A 16168-nucleotide genomic window follows, 5' to 3' on the forward strand; every position below is an offset into this window, starting at 1 on the left:
CCCCTTCCTCCATTTCTTCCATTCACGTATCCCTTACACGTACTGTGAATGTACTATTTGTGTTATTGTTGTTCACTGTGTGTCTCCTCCTCCTGCAATTAGTTTTTTTGTTTGTTTGTTTCATGTTTGCCTGTTTTGATCACTTATGGATTCTGGGCTCAAGAACAGTGCCTGGCACATGGTAGATGCCCTACAATAGTTGTTGAATAAAGTTTCTGCACCCTTATGGTGATGATGACAAACTTCCCAGGAATGTATGACTGAATAATAATAATCACATTCCACAGCTTTTCAAAAATGAACCTGATACAGAATAAAAGATAATTCCTGAATACCACATTAGAAATTCCATAAGGTTATAAAGTATAGATTACAACACCTGTCCTTAAAACACAAATCTTGGTTGCAATTACTGTGACAAATGTCTCTGCATGAATAATCCCAAGGGAATGACACAAGCTATTTCATTATTGTTGGTATTCTAATAATAGCTCTTCTTGGTGGCAATTCTCTTTCTAGCCAGAGGAGAAAAATGACCATTCCTTTCACCAGTGTTCTAGTTAACATCTTCATGTTTCTCCCTCTTGTCCTTCTGCCACAGCTGCCTTATCACTCTTCGAACATGACTAAACCCTTTAGTTCACTCTACTTGACTTCCTTCCTATCTGCTTAGGTATTCCGGGAGGAATTTCCAAACCAAAGCCAGTGGCCTCACAAAATACTCATGCTTTCTAACTCCAACTACTGTCTTTTCATTTCAGTGAAAAATACTTATTCTTTTTCTCTCATACGACACTATTTCCAATCTTTATCTGCTCCTTTCACACTCACATCTTGACCTCCATTTGCTAACCCCTGCATACAATTTTGCACCTTTTCTACAAAGGCAACCCAAACTTACTGAGATGAGAGCACTCAGTGGGCCTTTCCATGGACGTTTTTCTCTGTCTTCAGTATGCTTTCAGTGCTATCACTAAGGTAAAATTTCCACTTGAAAATTATTCAAAACCAATTATTTTCATTTTAATTATACATCTTAAAAGTATCAGTTACTGGTTAGCCTAGAGATTACAACAGTCCTCCTTGACTTATCACAGCCCATGGTTAATCAATTATTTTACCACTATTCATAACAAGCGTTTTAATTTGTTTAATGCTTTTTTGTTCTCTATACTGTTTTTAGTATCTTCTTTCTACTTTCTCTGGTAGCATAGTGCCTAAGATATTTGACTGCTAACCAGAAGGCTGGCAGTTCAAACCCCCCAGCCACTCCTCAGAAGGAAGGTTGGGCAATCTACTTCTGTAGTGATAGCACTCAGAAACCCAAGGAGGGGTCACTATGAGTCAAAATCAAATCAACAGCAATGAGTTTGATTTGGTTTGGTTATGTTATAAATTCCACAAGATAGTGTCTTTCGTGTTTTGTTAGAATGCCAATATTATGTTCACCTAAAAACAACAAATATCACTATTCTTACTGATAGATTCTTCCCTCTTGAAGTTTGATTCTTTTATCTTTCTTTGAGGACTTTCAGTTTTTTCACAAACTAACTTTAATACTTTTATCCTGTTGACAAGTCCTCTCAGCTTTTATTTGACTGAATTCTTTATTTTGCCTTTATTTTTAAAGAATTTATTTGCTGGCTATAATGTAAACCAAAAAAAAAAAAAAACCTCACTGCCATTGAGTCAATTCCAACTCAGAGTGATCCCCTTTTGGTTTCCAAGGTGGTAAATTTTTACAGAAGTAGATTGTCAAGTCTTCCTTCCACAGGGTGGCTGGTGGGTTTGAACCACCAGTCTTCTGGTTAATAGTTAAATGCTTTAGGCACTGTGCTACCAGAGTTCTTTGGCTCTGCTAATGTTAGTTTACTAGTTTTTGCTTATTTTTCCTTTTACACTCTCAATATGTCATTCCATTGTCTTTTGTCTTCCATAGTTTTCATTGAAAAGTCTGTTTTGATTCTTATTGCTGTTCTTTTGTGTCCTTCTAATGTGGCTGCTTTTAAAATTTTCTGTATTTGGTCTTCAGTAGGTTGAATCTGATGTGACCAGCCATTTTCTTTATATTTACTGTAATTAAGTTTCACTGAGCTTCTTCAATCTGTTGGTTGATGTCAATCATCAGTTTTACCAAATTCTCAGCCCTATTTTTTGAAGTATTGTTTCTTTTCCATCATCATTCATCTCTCCATCTGGGACTCCAATTTATATGTTATTACTGTTCTTAGGTGCCATCGAATCAGTTCTGACTCGTAGCAACCTTATGTGTGAAAAAATGAGGCGCTGGCCAGTCCTGGTCATCCTCACCATCACTGCTATTTGAGCCCACTGTTTCAGCTCCTGTGTCAGTACGTCTCATGGACAGTTTTCCTTTTTGGCTGACCTACTTTACCGTGCATGAGTGGTGTCCTCCTCTAGGGGTTGTTCCCTTGTGATGCCATGTCCGAAGTAAACAAGACAAAGTCTCACCATCCTCACTTCTAAGGAACATTCTGGTTGTACTCAAACCAAGACAGAGTTGTTCATTTCTCTGGAAGTCCATGGTATATTCAATATTATTCACTAATATATAACTGAAAGGCATCAATTCTTCTTTGGTCTTTCTTATTCATTGCCCAGCCTTTCCATGTTTATACAGTGATAGAAAACACCATGACTTGGGTCAGGCACATGTTAGTCCTCAAAGTGACATCTTTGCTTCTTCAATACTTTAAAGAGGTCTTCTTAGGCAAATTTGCCCAGTGAGATAAGTCATTTGATTCCTTGACTTCTGCTTCCATGGGTATTAACTGTTAATTCAAATAAGATGAAATCCTTGACAATTTCAGTATTTTTTCCATTTATCATGGTGTTACTTATTCTAGGTTTTCTTTTATATTATTCACTCATTTTCCCCCTGTGCTTTTAAATTTAGGTATTTTTATTGCTTTTCTTCCAATTCATTAACTCCCATCTTATATAGAATTCAGTCTAGTGTTAAACCCATGAGATGAACACTCAATTTCAGATATTATATTTCCAGGTCTAGAATTTCAAATTCATTATTGCTATATATGTTAATTGTTGACATTTTTCCTTATTGAAATACTTTCCTTATTTTTTTTCTCCATTTTCTTGAATAAATTATTATCACTGTTTTAATATCCTTCCTGATAACTCTAATATCTGAACCACATAAAATCAAGATATTCATTCTCAATCATTTGGTCTTGTTTTTATGTATACTTCATAATTTTTATTTTGATAACAGATATTGTAGGTGGAAAATTGTAGAGTTTCTGATTGATTTTGCTTCCACAGAAGGTTAAGTTTGCTCTGGCAGGCAGATAGTGTACTAGACCTGTTTCATGGGTTTATTGTGAGTAATTAGTTGATTAATTCAGACATAGTCAGAGAAAGGAACCCTGATACAATGATTAAGCACTCAGCTATTAAGGTTGGCACTTTGAACCCATCCAGGAGCTCTAAGGGAGGAAGCCCTGGTGACCTGCTTCCACAATTATAGCACAGGAAACTCTATGTGGCATTTCTGCTCTGTCACATGGGGCACTGTGAGTCAGGGTCAACTTGATGGCACCTAACAAAAACAGCACTGTCAGCAGCAGGTTATAGGACATAAGGGATAAAAAGAAATTTTACTCAATAATAAAAATTTGTTATCTGTTGGGATAATTACTTACAATAGGATTGGAATGTCACTAAGACCATGAGCTACTAAGATCATTTCGCCCCCATCCTATTTCCACACTCCTCAAGCCAACCTCAGGCCTCAGCTGGTCACACTGTGGGTATCACACAAAAGATGCTCTGCATCCCACTGAGGCCCCCAGTGGCCACAGACAAGAAGACACCATCGCTTCCTGTGTTGCTTTGATTTTCTTTTAAAATTCTCTCTGCTGCTGTTATTATTGGCTGCCATCAAGTTGACCCGACCCGTGGTGGTGCCAGGCACCATCCTCATAATTGCTTGTGGTTTTGTCCATTGTAGTCCAGAGGGCTTTCAGTTGCTCGTTCTCAGAAGCACATCACCAGGCCTTCTGCTTGGTCCATCTCAGTCTGGAAACTCAGCTGGAACCTGTGCAGCATCACAGTGACTCACAAGTTCCAACAGATGGGGGGTGGCTGTGCAGGAGGTGCATGGGCCCGGAATCAAACCCAGTCTCCCAGATGGAAGACGAGAGCTCTGCCACTGAACCGCCACTGCTCTCACCTTGCTCTCCTGAGATACAAAGCAGACAGTACAATACCCATTTTCTGGGGGGATTTTGATGACTTTTGACATGTATCCACCCTGTAATCACCTCCACAATAAGATCGAGTACGTGGCCTAAATTACCCAGCCTAGAAAAGCTTCTACAAGCACCCATGGCTGAATTTCACTCATTATCAACAAGCATATAGGAGCACATGTATAGAAATACGCTAGGCTCTGAAAATGACACCATCAAAATGCAGTTTCTAATATAGTTAAAGTACTTGGATAAAATATGCTCTTGAAGTAAAGTCCAATCTTTTCATGTCATAAATTTATGCAAATGGTGTTTATTACCTTCAGGTCTCAAAAGTTATAGCAACTTGCCAATATTTTAGAGGTGATATGTATGAAGAGCTATTATCTGCATTTCAAAGTAAAGGAAAGAAAATAAATCAGTCCCTCGAGTGACCTCACTATTCCAAATGTCACTGAAAGCACCATTTCTTCATCCAGAGGCGCCTGGTGTTGTTGGTGAAGTCGTGAGGTGCCGTGACCTCTGACACAGTTGCTGGTGGCCTGTGGAAGAGCACACTGTGTCTCTTTCACTTGGTCCCTTGGATGTTAGAGAGCTGTGGGGACATACACATGGCCAGGGGCTATTCTTAACTAAGCGTCCGTCTGCACCTTGGGCTCCGATAAATCTGAACGGCATCTGACAGCAAGGGCGACGGGCTGCTGTAACATTGACAGAGGACCTGGCTATTAAGCTGTCTGCAGACTCCAGAATCAGTGAAATGTTTGACAGCTGAGGGACATATATGTATTAGCAACATTGCTTAATCCATGTTCCAAGGGCAGAAACTGGAAACCATCCTTTTGAGCCACGCCAGCTCAGATCACGGAGGGATACTGTCTTAAAGATACTAGAGGGACAATGTGACATTTCCCTCCACTCACTCCTTTACCAGATCCCTCGAGCAACACATACCTTAAGAGACACAGCTGGGCATGATTGTATCAGATGGACACCCATGGTCCTGGAACCACCTGTGGCTCACTCGTGGTCGAGCACCATTATTTGAGAAAATTCATCCTGTATCAATTATGGAAAGGTCTAGTAGTGAAGGCCCACGGGAGTCAGAGGGTGTCATCCCCTGTGGAAGTCAGGTGTTCTCTGCCTCTGCTCCCCAACATACTGTGACACCCCTGCACCCAAACAGACTGACAGCTCCAAGGCAAGCAAAAGTCTGACCCAAACACAAACACAGGAATCAGTAAAGGGCCAAAGCGTCCGACAGAACCTGCCTTTTCACTACTGACAGCAAAACCTGCAAGAGCCGGAAATTGTATAAGGTGGAAACCTGTCAGAGAAGGAAAATTCAAATATTTCCACTAAAACAAGCGATAGGAAAGTTACCACTGCCCTCCTTGTCAAAGGCGGAAAACGTGTGACACCCAGAAACACAAGGCAGTCCTGTTGAGTTCCAGCTCTTATAGGTTTCACAGGACACCTTCCTTTATTCTTTAAGTTACATGATTTTCCCTCCAAATTGGCATTGCTTTCCCTGGCACCACGTCCAGCAGAATGACTCAGCTAATGGGTGTACCCAACGTGCTCTCAGTGCGTGCCAGGCGGCTGATGCGGGCTGTGCCTCTCCATCTCCCCGAGGCAACAGGCACTCAGTTGGGCAGATACAGCCCTGCAGGTAGGGACGCAGCTCGGACCTGAGATGTCTTCTCATAGGATGAGGGTCCATAGGACTGAGGAAACAGGCAGGGGTGGAGGTGCACTCGCCGGAGGCACAGGGTTTCCCCCAGTACAGGGTTCTGCTCCCCGGGCCCACTGGAAAATCCATGTTCTCGTCCTCTGTCCTCCAGCCTTTTGGCAAATAGGTAAACTGACCCCCTGGTAACAAACCACTTCTCCCAGAGTTCAAAGAGGCGCTGAAAAAATTCGCGCTGACCACATGTTACTCACCGATGCCAGGCTCCAGGCACTGATCTACTACTTAAGGACTGACTTGCGGATCCGAGCCCTGTTCTACGGCTCCAGTTCCAAAAAGGGAGGTTGGACAGACAGTGATGTGACGGCGTGAGGTTACATGTGCGAGGTGTCTGGGTGTTTGCACACGGTTTACAGTATCACACTCTAACTGCTCCACACGCATTCACCGAGTGCCTTCTGGGTGCGTCACTGTGTAAGTAGGAAGGCAGACAGAGACGGGGGACCCTATCCACTTCTCGGGCCCCCGGGACTAAAAGATTGGAAATGGGCAGCAGCTTTTCAGGCAGTGCTTCCGACAACTTCTCCAAACTTTCTAGCACTAAACTCAGTGCCAGCTTAAGAGTGGGTTCATCAGTCCTAAAGGCCCAGCAGCCTACAACAGGCAGGGAGGAGGTGGACGGGCAGCTCTCTCCATGCTCCCTGTCCCGGTGATGCTTACAGGGGACTCTTTTCCTGGAATTCGCCCGCAAAAGCACAGGGACCTAGTTCTTGAGGCACAAAAACATGCATGGTCACAATAGCTTAGTGGCATAAGCTGCACAGTAACTGGCTGGCATGCTGCCCACCCCGTGCCACCCCCACGGGCTTGGGCCAGGCCACTGTGCTCCCTGGGGTTTTCACTGCCTGATCGTCAGAAGTAGCCAGGCCTTTCTTGCTAGTCTGTCCTCAGAATGACAGAGAGGGAATATTCCTGCTGAAAAGCAACAGAGCAAAGCAAGAGCACTACAAGGAAGCCTGCCTCCTCTCTCCTTTTTAAGCAACAAAATACCGTTTCATTTAAATGGACACTTGCAAGTCTAGATGCTAAACACTAAGTATATCAGTGTTTATCTATAATAAAAACACTGTTTTTACTTGTGCCTCAGATTTCCAATCCCATTAAACTACAAATGTCTGTAATTGCGTTCTTAAAATACTGACCAAAGAGAGCCCCTCCGTGGATTGCCGATTTGTAACTTGTCACTCCGTTCCGATGATGCTGACCCAGGAGGCTTCCAGGATGGGAAGGTTGAGCCATAAGCCTCACACAAGGTGTCCCTCCCCAACTCCCTCCCAGGCTGCTGGGGGCCAAGGATGTGGCAGGGAACTCATGGGGAGCCCAGCCTGGCTGTGGAGGCTGCCAGCCTGCAATTCAGGCCAGCTGTCAAGCATAGCCAGAGCGTCTCCAAGCCTGCCGGCCACAGGGAATGCACCTTTCTGGGTGCCTTGTACTCAGCACGGTACTGACTACAGTGGTAGTGCTAGGCGATGGGAACAAGGCTCAGTGTCCTTCTGCCCCTTTCAGATGGCCCCAGGAGCCATGCACTCAGCCGCAGCAGGCCATAGAGCTGCTGTGCAGGAAGCTGACTGACCAGGGACTCCAGCCAGCAGCTGGACATGGGGCAGGGGGCAGAGGGCAGGAAAGGCCTGTGCCCCGGGCAGCCTCTCCACCTACACTCCTGCACTGAGGCTGGGTTCAGTCTCCTGGGTAGCAAGCACACTTGCAGACGAGTGAGGGGCATCAGAGTAGGGCACTCCCAGCTCCAGTCCACGGGGGGCCACGTGGTCCCCGGAGATGGAGCAGACGTCACAGAGCTGGCCCTGCTGTGACACAGTCTCCTACCTGGTGGGTTATGTGAAGGAGAAGCTGTTGATCTGTTGTGATGGCACATGTTCTGTGTCAGCTTGGCGAGGCTGGGAGCTCATTGGTTTGGACTGGTCGTTCATCGATTAAAAGAAAAAAAAAAAAAAAACTTCCATCAAATCTGATCTGACTCAAAGCGACCCCTTTTGGGGTTTCTGAGGTGGTATCACTAAGGAAGTAGATTGCCCAACCTTCCTGCCGAGGAGTGGCTGGTGGGTTTGAACATAATGTAATATAATGTAATCATAATTCCAGCAGCCGGAACAGGTAAGGGGGGTGGGACACAACCCCCAGGGCAGCAGGGAGCAGCGGTAGACAGGGCCAGCAAGAACAGGTAGGGGGAAGCCCAGGAAGTGAGCAGAGCTGTTGGGATAGCTAATGGAGACCAACTGGTCTGTCAGTTTGTCATACTGTGCTGGTTGCATGTTGCTGTCAGACTGGAGGGTGCGCCAGCAAGGGTGCCGATGGTGGACCAGTTTTAGTGGAGCTTCCAGACTGAGCCAGACTTGGAAGAAGGAAATGGCCATCCACTTCTCAAAGAATCAGCCAGTGAAAACCATATGAATAGTAGTGAAACAGTGTCTGATATATTACTGGATAATTTCATGAATAGCCCTGAAGCATTGTCTGATACAGTGACAAAAGATGGGCCCTTCAGGTTGGAAGCCACTCAAAATATGACTGGGTAAGAGCTGCCTCATCAGAGAGAGCCCTAGCTTAATGATATGGATAAAGTAGAGCTTTCGGTGCCTCCATTTGCAGAAGTGGCATAACTCAATGTGAAAAGAAACAGCTGCAAACACCCATTAATAATCATGGCATGGAATGTACAAAGTATGAATCTAGGAAAATTGGAAGTTGTCAAAAATGAAATGGAATGCATAAAGATTAATATCCTAGGCATAAATGAGCTGAAATGGACCAGTTTTGAATCAGATAACCATGTGTCCTACTATTTCAGAAATGACAAATTGAAGAGGAAAGGCATAGCATTCATTGTCACAAAGAATGTTTCAAGATCTATCTTGAAGTACAATGCTGTCAGTGATAGAATGGTATCCATACACCTACAAGGAAAGCCAGTTAATACTACTAATATTCAAATTTATGGACCAACCACTAAAGCCAAAGATGCTTTACCAACAAACAAACAAAGATGTTTTTACCAACTTCTGCAGTCTGAAATAGACCAAATATGCAATCAAGATGTGCTCATTATCACTGGTGACTAGAATGCAAAAGTTGGAAACAAAGAAGAATCACCAGTAGTTGGAAAATTTGGCCTTGGTGACAGAGAAGATGCTGGAGATAACATGACAGAATTTTGCAAGGCCAACGACTTATTCATTGCAAATATCTTTTCTCAACAACACAAATGGGGACTGTACATGTGGACTTCACCAGATGGAGTGCACTGGAATCACATTGACTACATGTGTGGCAAGAGATGATGGAAAAGCTCAGTATTTTCAGCCAAAACAAGGCCAGGAGTGATTGTGGAACAGACCATCAACTGCTCATATGCAAGTTCAACTTGAAGTTGATGACAATTAAAACAAGTCCACAAGAGCCAAAATATGACCTTGACTATATCCCTCCTGAATTTAGAGACCATTTAAAGAATAGATTTGATGCATTGAACACTAACGACCAAAAACCAGAGGAATTGTGGGATGACATCAAGAACACCATCCATGAAGAAAGCAAGAGGTCATTAAAAAGACAGGAGAGGAAGAAAAGACCAAAATGGTTGCCAGAAGAGATTCTGAAACTCTCCTGAAGCAGAGAGTAGCTAAAGCAAATGGAGGAAGTGACAAGATAAAAGAGCTGAACCAAAGATTTCAAAGAGCAGCTCATTATTATAATGAAATGTGCAAAGTAACGGAGTTGAAAAGCCAGAAGGGAAGAACTCACTCAGCATTTCTCAAGCTGAAAGAACTCAAGACGAAATTGAAGCCCCAAGTTGCAATACTGAAAGAGTCTATGGGCAAAATATTGAATGATGCAGGAAGCATCAGAAGAAGATGGAAGGAAGACACAGAGGCACTGCCCTAAAAAGAAGTGGTTGACGTTTAGCCTTTTCAGCAGGTGGTGTATGATCAAGAACCAATGGTGTTGAAGAAAGAGGTCGAAGCTGCACTGAGGGAAGTGGTGAAAAGGAAGGCTCCAGGAATTGACAGGATGCCCACTGAGATGTTCCAACAAATGGATGCCGCACTAGATGCATTCACTCGGTTATGCCAGGAGATTTGGAAGACAAGTACCTGGTCAAGTGACTGGAAGAGGTCCATATTTGTACCCATTCCAAAGAAAGGTGATCCCACAGAATGTGGAAATTTTCAAACAATATCATTAATATCGAACACAAGTAAAATATTACTGAAGATAACTCAAAAACAGTTGTATATTGACAGAGAACTTCCAGAAATGCAAGGTGGATTCAGAAGAGGAGATGGAATGAGGGATATTATTGCTGTTGTCAGATGGATCTGGACTCAAAGCAAAGAATACCAGAAAGATGTTTACTTGTGTTTTATTGACTATGCAAAAGCATTCGATTGTGTGAATTATAACAAATTATGGATAACATTGAGAAGAATGGAAATTTAGAGCAGTTCAAGAGGAACTTGCACATAGACCAGGAGGCTGTCATTCGAACAGAACAAGGGGACTCTGCTTGGTTTAAAATCAAGAAAGGAGTGTGTCAGGGTTGTATCCTTTCACCATACTTATTCAATCTATATGCTGAACAAATAATCCAAGAAGCTGAACTATATGATAAGGAACGTGGCATCAGAACTGGAGGAAGATTCATTAGCAACCTACATTATGCAGACGACACAATTTTGCTCACCGAAAGTGAGGATGACTTGAAACACTTACTGATGAAGATTGAAGACTACAGTCTGCAGTATGGATTACATATCAATATAAAGAAAACAAAAATTCTCACAACAGAAGCAATAAGCAGCATCATGATAAATAGAGAGAAGATTGAAGTTGTCAAAAACTTCATATTAGTTGGTTCTACAATTAACACCAATGGAAACAGCAGTCAAGATATCGGACATCGTGTAGCATTGGGCATATCTGCTGCCAAGGACCTCTTTCAAATGCTGAAAAGCGAAAATATTTCCTTGAAGACTAAGGTGTGGTTGACACAAGCCAGGGCATTTTTTAATCACCTCATGTGCATATGAGAGCTGGACAATGAGAAAGGAAGACCGAAGAAGAGTTGATGCTTATGAGTTGTGGTGTTGGCCAAGAATGCTGAAAGTACCGAGGGCTGCTAAAAGAACTAACAAATCATCATGGAAGAAGTGCAGCTGGCATGCTGCTTGGAAGCGAGAAGGGCCAAACTTTGCCTCACCTACTTTGGTCCTGTGGTAGGAAGGGACCATTCCCTGGAGAAAGTTATCATGCTTGGCAAAATGGAGGGACAACAAAAAAGAGGAAGGCCGTCAACTAGATGGATTGACACAGTGGCTGCAATGATGGGCTCAAATATAGCAAGGGTCATGGGGCTGGCACAGGACCAGGCAGTGTTTCATTCTGCTGTCCATGAGGTCACTATAAGTCGGAGATGACCCAATGGCACCTAACAACAACAACAACAATGCAATCACCTTCTAGGATGTGATCTGGTATGACCAGCCAATCATCTGGAAGGGACGTTTCCTTGTGGGTGTGGTCTGCCTGCAGTATGTAAACTGATGTTCTGACAAAGCCCTCTCTCCTCTCAACCATATATTCCTCTCATCGTGTGAGCCCCAGATCTTGGACCATAAGCCTGTACAAGTTTCCAGCCTGCCATCTGACGTGCAGGTCTTGAGTTTGTCAGCTTTGCCACCACTGGAACCAACGGCGAGCTCCAGCCTGCTGCCACCAGACCCACGGCTTTGAGACTTGCCAGCTGGCACAACTGCATGACCATTGCCTTGAGGTAAGTTTCCCTCCATATTCATGTGTCTGCGCCACTGGTTTTGTCCAGATCAGGACACCTGTGAAACAGAAACACATTTCCAAAGGAAAACTCGCCTGACGCCATAGTTGCTCTGTGGCCACAGGAACAACTTGGTGGTCACCATCTGCGGCTTCTGCAGGACTTCACTGATCTTCATGACAGCCTCACCACCTGCAGGCATGTGCCCTCCTTCCTAGAAGAGCCAAGAAAAGACCCAAAGGGACCTTCCAGGAGGGCAGGGGCGGAGCTGTGGGGTTTCTGTGGACAGGTCACTCAGTGAGCCCTGCAGCCATGCTGTGGGACCTTGGTCAGCCATGGGACCCTGTACAAGCTACGGCGTGCCCACACAGTGTGATAATGAATCTCAGGCGTGTGGAGGGACAGCCAGAGACCTTTCATTTGCATGTCACTCCTGTGCTCATGTTTTCTAACTCAGGAGATCGGGGCCCTTGAGTTGTCCCACGTCAAAAATACACTAAATGTCTTGTATAAGTGAACAAAACAAACCAACCAGCTACTGTCAATCAGCTCTGACTCATGGCACCCCTGTGGGTGTCCGAGTAAACCCATGCTCCATAGGGGTCCACAGCAGATTTTCTCAGAAGCAGACCACCAGCCCTTTCTTCTGAGGTGATGATTGGAGCCTCGGGGATGATTGGAGCCACCAGCCTTTCAGTTAGTGAAGCTGAGTTTAACTCACTTCTCCACCCTTCCTGAAACCAACCCCCATGCTGGTTGGACAGAGATGAGCAGACAGGAGAACTCAGCTCCTTACAATTGTTTTCAGAACCCCAGCTCTGTTAAAACCAGCGCAGGTCAGTTTTGGCCCGAGGACATGTGCACTGGGAGAAACAGAATGAACTTGCTTGGAACTAACATCTCCCCAACTGCCTAAGCCCCAATCAGCTGGTGACAGGAAGTGGGTGGAACGCAAGCACACTGCGTTAAAAATTGATTGTGCCTTTAAACTGAGGCGAACACAACTTCAGCCAGTCTTCAGCGAATTCACGCCCAAATTCCTGAAAGTTACATGAATATGTATAGCACCTTTTCTTGAACTTTACAAAAACTATGCCCCAACCCCCACTTGGGGAATCCGGTCTGGGTACGGCCATGTGCATGGTAATGAATTATCTCTCTCTTCTCTCAAGTACTTGTTGTATGTGAATTGATTTGGCTTGATTGTGAACTGGACAGGGACTCACCTAGCCTGTCTTCATTAGTAGTCAAATGTGTCAACCGTTTGGACGACCCCAGAGCTCCGTGAGTGTTTTGTGTAAGTAGCTCGAGCTGTATGGGAATGGATGGAGTATGAGTGGGCAGGTTGTGGGGCTGGCGTATGGTCGCCAGGATCCACTCACTCCTGCTCCATCTCAGAAGGGCCTCCTGTCTGTTGTTCTGCCTGCTCCAGTCAGAGCAAATCTAGGGAAGATCTGCCTTTGGATTTGTTCCCTGCTGGCACAGGGAGCCATCCTCCACGCTCTAAGAGCCTCCAATGGTGTGTGTTTGGCTGTTGGGCTAGACCAGCAGATGCCACAATTGCCAACAACTGCTCTCCATGGAGTGTGTCAGCCCTCTTAGAGAATGGGTACCTGATTTACCCCCAAGGCATCAGTTGTACCCAAGGGGTCAAGGCAGGGTGAGCTGCTCCCTGAAAGAATGGCTTGCCCTTGGAGTGACACTCCCCACATTTCCTGAGCTCCTAAGAGGGCCTTTCAGCATAGATTTGTTCAACACTTTGCCATGAATAGTACTTTTTGCTGAATGCAATGATTTGACTCAAATGCGGAAATTTCGCTTCTTACCCAAGTGCTGAGTGTGGAATACATTCACATGGCCACGACAAATGTCAGCTCTTGGAGATGACACCCCCGACCACCCATGTCAAGTCCTTCCTCTGCTACTTTCAAAACCTAACATCAGGCAGTAAGCACAGGCCTCACTGCTCTCATCTCTTCTTGCCCCTATTGTCTAGACCATGTGGCCAAGCAAGTTTTACCTGTCTCTTATTGTCCCTTCAAACCTCCATTTATGTAAGTGACCCCAGTAGGTCTGAAAATCTTTTTATGTGGAAACAATAGAGCTAAAGGATATGTATTAGGGTTCTCCAGAGAAACAGAAGCAGTAAGATAGATGATAGATAGATAGACAAACAGACAGATGGACAGATGATGATAGATAGATAGTCGGTAGGTGATTAATAGATCAATGATGAAGATAGATTGTAGATTGATGATAGATAGATGCAGGTGATAGATAACAGATAGACAGACAGATTTATTACACACAATGGGGGGACTGGTAGCCTACGCAGTCAGGTGACAGGCTGAAAATTCCACTAGTCTTGCGTCTGAAATTTGTTGGCCGGGTAGCAAGCTGGAAAGTCTATAGCATATCTATGGAGCAGTCCTATGGCAGAATCCTACTCACTAGGGAAACCCCTCCCCCCTTTTTTTTGCTCTTGAGACCTGCTGACTGGACCAGGCTCACCTAAATTATAGAGGTGATCTGCTTTACATAAGGCCCACCGATTTTAGGTGTTGACCACGTCTACCAAATATCTTCGCAGCAACACAGAGACTGGTGTTTGACAGCACAGTTAGGCCCCGTTGTCTAGCCAAATGACACACAAAATTAACCATCAAGGATAACTGCTTAAAGGAAAAGGCTTTCTGATTCAAATGTCATGTGTCCTTTCAAATGTTCTGCAATGTAAGACCCTTGAGAGTCACAGGGTTAAGTTGTCCACACGGCCCTTAAGTGGATAATTAGTGTCACGTGGGAGGAGTGGGGGTCCCTCCCACTGAGGTCTAATGAACTAGACTTGGGTTTCACAAACTCTCGGTGGGGAAGCATTGAGAGATGGCACCTGGAGTCAGAGCGTCCAGGTTACATCCTGCTCCTGTCAGTTGGCGTCCCGTGATCTTTAGCAAATCACTTCTGTCTCCTGCACATGGGCCCCTCCTATGTAGGGTGAGGATGGCAATGCCCGTCTCACAGGGAGTAGCCGTTAAGTGAAATAACCCATTCTGAGCAGTTAGGACAATGTATGTTCCCAAGGTGCTCAGATTCCAGCTCCATCTTCTCACATTCCATCCAGGGCTCTTCCCATGCTGCCCTTCTGCCAGCAATGGGAATGTCCCATTGTTGGAAGTTGCTGGCATCTTGGGGAGAACCTTATGATGTAGCATGTGCCATTTGGAGAGGCTAGCACCTTAATATGGTGGTCCAACAAATAATAAGAGATGAGATTTTAGGCAAAGCCCTGCTCCCCTAGAAGATTCTTTAGTTAATGCCACCTTAGAAGGTGGAGAGGTGTCCACAAGAGTGATTCACACCCAGCTCTTTATTGGATTAGACAAGAGGAAGGGAGAGGTCTTAGCATGGCATGACCCAGCCCCAAGAGCATTTAGGATGGGCTGGTGCTACCCAACCTGAAGACCCCAGGACTCTGGAAAGAGAAATGAGGGAAAAATCAAGGGTGCACTATTGAATAAAACCCATTTCCCCAATAATTTGGATGGGGAATGGTTGCCTAAAACACGGGAGCAGCATTTCTGAAGACTACTAGTGTCCTCAAGGTATGTTGGGGAAATGTTGAATGAAATTTGTTTCTTTAGAGCAGGGTTCATGAGGGAGCCTGTTATAGGGTAATACATGGTATGAGTCTGCAAGCAAGGAATATGGTGTGTAATGTGTCTCAAACTTACTTCACAGATCCTCTCCCACAGAACACACATTGTCATCATGAGGAACGCTGAGGAAACCACTGATCTGCTGTGGAATATTTTTAGGGGCAGTGTTTAAACCATAGGCAGCAAACCAGGCTAAAAATCATATATTTGTGTATGAGTGTGAAGTGTATGATGTGTGTGAGTATGTGAGTGTGTGTGCATGAGTGTGTGCATTTGTGTATCCGTGTGAAGTGTGTCTGTGTGTGTGTATGCATGTGTTTGAGTATGAGTGTCTATCACATGTGTGTGGTATATTTGTGACTGTGTACATGTGTATGAGTGTGTGGTGAATCAGTGTGGGTGTGTGAATATGTGTGTAAGAGTGTGGGTCTGAGTGTGAAAGTATGTGCATGTATGTGAATACAAGTGTGTAATGTGTGAGGATGAATGTGTAGTGTGTGTGAGTATGAGTGTGTGTATGGTGTGAGGGTGTGCGCATGTGTGAGGATTACTGTCCATATGTGTGTGCACACATGTGTTGGGGTGGGTGCTGTTTGTTGCATTGTCTTGTCACTTACTCCATTCCTTTGAACTTTATGAGGTCCTAACGTAGGAGCTCTGGTAGTATAGTGGCTAAGGCACTTGACTGCTAACCAGAAGGCTGACGGTTCAAACCCACCAGCCACTCCTCGGAAGGAAGGTT

The sequence above is a fragment of the Orycteropus afer genome, unplaced genomic scaffold (genome assembly GCF_000298275.1).
Source record: "Orycteropus afer afer isolate SDZICR_OR568_19922 unplaced genomic scaffold, OryAfe1.0 scaffold00356, whole genome shotgun sequence".
Taxonomy (NCBI): Eukaryota; Metazoa; Chordata; class Mammalia; order Tubulidentata; family Orycteropodidae; genus Orycteropus; species Orycteropus afer.